Source organism: Dendropsophus ebraccatus, chromosome 5, assembly GCF_027789765.1.
Source record: "Dendropsophus ebraccatus isolate aDenEbr1 chromosome 5, aDenEbr1.pat, whole genome shotgun sequence".
In the NCBI taxonomy this organism is placed as follows: domain Eukaryota; kingdom Metazoa; phylum Chordata; class Amphibia; order Anura; family Hylidae; genus Dendropsophus; species Dendropsophus ebraccatus.
Window position 1 is genome coordinate 121,718,283 of NC_091458.1, and position 6,000 is coordinate 121,724,282.

The 6,000-nt window shown below is 45.8% G+C and overlaps 1 protein-coding gene across 3 annotated transcripts in view; it reads right to left on the minus strand.

Annotated features, from left to right (window-relative positions):
* GTF2IRD1 (GTF2I repeat domain containing 1) overlaps positions 1-5,640 on the minus strand; it is a 69,417-nt gene extending 63,777 nt beyond the window's left edge. For 2 of the 3 annotated variants that reach the window (XM_069971160.1, XM_069971159.1), the window contains exon 1: positions 5,176-5,640. The gene's annotated coding sequence lies outside the window, so the exon portion shown is untranslated. The remainder of the gene's footprint in view (positions 1-5,175) is intronic. The other variant, XM_069971161.1, reaches the window with a different exon arrangement.
* Positions 5,641-6,000: the final 360 nt, after the last annotated feature.

A 6,000-nucleotide genomic window follows, 5' to 3' on the forward strand; every position in this document is an offset into this window, starting at 1 on the left:
TCAGCGAAGCTTCGCCATCTGACTAGTGTATGCCACCTGGCAAAGCCCAGGATTGTGATGTTCATGTTTAGTTCACATAACAAGAACATAATCAATGTGTCGCTCAGAGCCATACTGTACACTTCAGTTGTACTGATCTCACAATTGTCCCTTGCCAAAATGTCTCTGATCTTCGTGCTTGCCTAATTTCCTGCTTCTATAACATAAACCTCAACAGCAGACCTGCTGCCTAATAAATACCGCTACTATCTTGACAGACGCCATTGTCACAAGTTAATCAATACTATTCAGTTCATCTGTCAGTGGTTTTAATGTTATGGTCTCTTGACATATGGGAATGATTTGGATAATAGAAGAGGGCAGCACTGGGGAATTTAGATTCCTCCCAGTGCTGTCAGTAGAATAAAGGCTTCATTTATAGCCGCTTGTATATCTTCTATGGAATGAAGCTTGTTGTGATGCACGGACAGACACTAAAAGTTGTTCATCTGTTTAAGTGGGTCACCAAAGGTCACATACTGCTGGTTAGGCTATGTTCAATTACTTATGTTTAATTACTATTTAATTAGCATTAATTAGTGCTATTTTTTATGCAAAATTGTTATTTAACAGCGAATTGAGATATTGCAGCAATAGTGCTAATTAAACGCTATGGGGGAGGTTTGTCAATGATGCGCCCCTGACGTACGCCCGGGAGAAGGCACAGATTCTTCCCCTCAGGCTGTGGAAAGAGGGGCGGGACTTTATTAACTCGTACGTTAATCTTGATAAATGTCCCCCTATGTGTGAACGCAGCCTTAGCAAAGAGGCATCATGTAATTCAACTAATACGTTGTATAACATCGGCAATCCTATTTACTTTGCCTATATGTATAGCACATGAACTTGACTTTCCTCTGCTGCCATCACCTACAACCGCGGGTAAATCTATAGGTCCACGGAAGTCTACTCCTCTCCTTCTAAACTAAGCCTACTATCTCATCGCTTGTGACAAGAAGAAACAGGGAAACGTCATACCTTTTTGCACCAATTTCCATCAAATTAAAAAATTTTGTGCACCAGAAAACTGGCATATGTGGATTAGTAGTTTCTCCCTTTAGGCGAAGGGTTTAACAGCTGGAGGGCCTGAGTTTGACATGAGTGCTATAAACAGAACAGGTCATAAAGCAAAGACTGAGATTTCTCCTCTTTTCAAATACATTCCTGGCTTTGGCTTAAAAAACGCTGCCGGTGTAAAATGACCCTTTTACTATGTTCACATATGGGTTTTATTGGGGGGGGGGGGGGTACTCAAGCGGGGGGGGGGGGGCTATTTTTGGAGGTGGCTGAAAGAAGAGACGTCTACTCACCTCCCCGGATCCAGCAGCGGGTCCCGTATCACGGCGCTCCGGTCCCCGGTTCCCGGCCGCTTCCTGGTGTCTGACGCGGGCTCGAGACGGCGGGATCCGTTTCAAGTCCGCTCAGATCCCGCCTCTGTCACTGACTCGACTCGTCACGTCTCGAGCCCGCGTCAGACACCAGAAGCGGCCGGGAACCGGAGCACCGCGATACGGGACCCGCCGCTGGATCCGGGAAGGTGAGTGGATGTCTTTTCTCTTAGCCACCTCCTCCCCGGCCAGATCCAAAAATAGCCCCCCGCTGGAGTACCCCTTTAACCTGCTCAACTCTATACATGTAGGTCCAGGGTAATGAAGTTGCCTGAAACCCACACTGCCTGATTTTTCCATCAACGACCAATCACAGCTCAGCTTTCCTTTTGCCATAGCTCTTCAAAGTGGAAATTTCAAAATATCCATCTTTACTCCTCTGTCCTGACGCCCCTAGGCATGAGGGCAGAGCTGCAATGGCATGTGGTCACGCTGCCTCTCTACCCTCTTCCCTGCCACTCACATTTCATTGGCAGCCTGAATGCTGGGAAATTAATGCAAATCCAGTGCTCAAGCTGCCAATCAAGTGGCAGGGAAGAGGGCGGAGGCAGCGTGACTACATGCATTTGTAGCTCCGCCCTCTTGCCTAGTTACTGGGCGCTGGGATACAAGATTAAAGAATTATATTTTTAAATTGCTACCCTGACGGAGACTGCCGGGCACAGCGTTTATATGAATACATGCCAGCCCAACAGAGGCCTAAGGAACACTCTTCTGGCCTATAGATACATTCAGAATATGCACTAGGACAGGTATCATTGTATTATCAACCAAACACTTGGCTCTCATATTATTCCAGAATCCAAACTATAAATCTGATGCCACCTATAAAGACTGAGGCTGACAGGGAAGAAATCACATACTGTATTCTAATGCCGTCCAGCGCTCATCCAGTTACCGCCTCCACCTACACAATTCTCATTGCTCTCTGTTCTCCTTACACCCGCTGGCATTATAAGGGTGCAGGCATTCTCCATGAAATCCTACAGATGTGGAGACGCCAGCAACAAGTACATATAAGATCTCCAGCTCTCATTGTAACATACAAGTTACCAACACATCTCAGCACCAGGCTGACTGACACTACAGTGTAATGCTAAAAAGAAGCCTTGAAAGGATTTCATTCACTGTTTGGGATTAAAAATATGAATTTTCATGTTAGGAGGGGAAAAAAAAAACAGTTAAAAAAAAAAAAAAAAAAAAACAGGACGTGCTGTTGGTTTGGAGAAATGAGGCATATTATGACAGTACTTGGCATTTTAACCCGGAAAATTGCACAGTAATTATTTCAAGCTCTGTTCACATCTGCATTTATGAATGGATCCGTCATACACTGGTCAGCACCAGCTACAGACCCTAGTTACTTATAATGGCTCCATCCTGCCATTGATTCCATTCATTTTACATGGAGAACAGCACTGCGTCAGGTATAAGACTAAACCAACAAACTTGTCCATATAAATGGGCACGCTCACACACACTTTCCATTAAAAAAAATAAATAAATTTAAGTAATTTTCTGCCACAACTTTTTACACTATAAATTAGTTGCCAAAAATTAGCCCCTGCCGGGGGATACTGTGTCCTGGTTTATAATTAATACCTGGTTTAGGTCCCCTTTTTCCCCGCACAACAATTTACAAATCCACTTCAAAAAATATCTGTGATGTATAAACCACTGTGCACATTGTCATGGACATAATGTGATCTTTTCATGTGCATATCTGTTATGTGAACATGACCTAAAGTGAATTTACAGAGCAATACATGAGAGTTCTGCAGAAAGCAATCCTGCCACATTCTCAAATTGTTCTGGAATTGTTGCAGATCTCATACATATGCAATCGTGTGTCTTTTAGCATACATGTTACAGGGATAGGGTAGAAACCAGAGAATGTATGTATTAAAGAGTACAGTATATGGGTAAACACATTTGCATAGTATAAACTTTGCCAACTATACCAACTATATACCAACTATACGCTTGTTTGATGAAACGTCAAATATTTTACAGCTGGCACATTTACTGCTACATCTACCATTTACTGCTCATACAAATGGATAGCCTGACATATATGTCTAGTAGTAATTTACGGAAAAAAAGAAAACTTCAAATTAAAAAAAAATTAGTTGTAATTATTGTTATTATTGTTATTATTATTTATAATGTAACAAATCTGTCTGACATAGGGCACAGATGTGGTGTGAACACAGAACACAGAAAGGGCCCTATTACACCAACAGATTATCTGACAGATTTTTTCAAGCAAAAGTCAGGAACAGACAATATACAGAGAACAGGTAATAAAGTAAAGACTGAGATTTCTCCTCTTTTCAAATCCATTCCTGGCTTTGGCTTTAAAAAATAAAATAAAAAAAAATCTGTCATATAATCTGTTGGTGTAATAGGTCCCAGAGGTGTCACCTCAGCTTCAGGGTTTCATACTGGTGCACAAAACCAGTGACAAAGCTTGTTGCTGCCCGGAAGGTACCCGGAAACTAGTCACTGGTGACTAGTAATCAGTCAGTATCAGGGCACACTTATAGCCAGAGGTAGCAGTCCCAGATTAGGAGGAGAGAGGCCACATAGAGACCCAGCACAATGAAAGTGACAGTGTCATATGGGAGAGAACAGGCAGCACACTCACAGACTGATTCTCATATAGCTCTGTTCACACACATACATGTTATAATCTAACCTCTATAAAGCCCAATTCACACACACACACCCTAGCCTGACCCTCATACAGTCCTATAAACACACACACAAACATATATCCTATAATCTGATCCCTCATACAGCCCTGTTCACACACATCCTTTAATCTGGCCCTTTACACAACCCTGTTCAAACACATTCCAATCTGACACCTCATACAGCCCTCTTTTCTCTCTCACTTTCTTTCTCTCAACCCCCCCTTTTAATCTGCCCTCTAATTCAGCCCTGTTCACACACATATCCCATAATCTGCCCTCTCATACAGCCCTGTTTGCACACACCCTATAATCCGTCCTCTCATACAGCGCTGTTCACACACATATCCCGTAATCCCCATAATCCGCCCTCTCATACAGCCCTATTCACACACCCTATAATCTGCCCTCATACAACTGTATACACACACACACACTATAATCTGCCCTCTCATACAGCCCTGTTTGCACGCATACTATAATCCGCCCTCTCATACAGCCCTGTTCACACATATATCTCATAACCTGCCCTCTCATGCAGCCCTATTCACACACCCTATAATCCGCCCTCTCATGCAGCCCTATTCAGGCACATATCCCGTAATCCCCATAATCTGCCCTCTCAAACAGCCCTATTCACACACCCTATAATCTGCCCTCATACAACTGTATACACACACACACACTATAATCTGCCCTCTCATACAGCCCTGTTTGCACGCATACTATAATCCGCCCTCTCATACAGCCCTGTTCACACATATATCTCATAACCTGCCCTCTCATGCAGCCCTATTCACACACCCTATAATCCGCCCTCTCATGCAGCCCTATTCAGGCACATATCCCGTAATCCCCATAATCTGCCCTCTCAAACAGCCCTATACACACCCACACACCCTATAATCTGCACTCTCATACTGCTCTGTTTACACACACACACACACACACACACACACACAGTGTGACACAGCCCGGAGTCACGTGCCGCCGGTCTGCTCCTGGCAGGACCCATGAATGGATGAGGCACAAAGTTTGGGTTCCCCTTGCCTTACCAGGAGAGGTGCCAGCCCCGGTGGGTGAGATCCTCCCCGCAGCCTCCAGCTCGGTGGCTCCTTCCTCGGGCAGGCAGCGGGCAGTGTTGCGGTGCAGCCGGGTGCGGGGGGCCGCTAATTCCTCCCCGAGCAGCGGCCAGCTCCCCCCAATCCGCAGTGCAAATCGCGGTGCGTGCGTGTAGTGTGAGCCCCCCGTCCTCGTAATGTGCGTGTAGTGTGAGCCCCCCGTCCTCGTAGTGTGCGTGTAGTGTGAGCCCCCCGTCCTGGCAGTGTGAGCCCCCCGTCCTCCTGTCTGCAGAGAGGCTTGTGGAGCCACAGTGGGGGCAGAGCTCTGCCCACCCCCTCCCAGGATAAGACCCCTTTTTGTGTGTGCCTGGGTATATGTGTGAGGAGCAGGAGTCCCTTTGTTCTATAATCCCAGTAAGATTGAAAGCCATTCGCCCTGTCTCTAATCCCAGCCCTGCTCAACAACAACATCTATTGGCTGTAATTTACATACAGGATTAACAAACCAGCTTCAAGGAGGAAAGAGGAAAAAGAGAGAAAGAAGAAAGGGGATAGGCGGAGGCAGATTGTGCTGCTGTCTGGGCTCTGCTCCCTGCACTCCATTACCAGCAGTAACCTGCACCAGGGTGGGCACCCATTGCCCCCATACACACAGGGCTGGCACACTGGCTGCATGGAGGGGGGGGGGGGGCTTCCAGATTACAGATTAGTGGGCTGGGTTACACTGCAGCTAGCACAGCAAGTGGTGCACATCGTCCCTGGCTTGGATTACACGTCACCCCATGACACTGCTCTTCTCTCTCTTCTCTTAACCCTTTC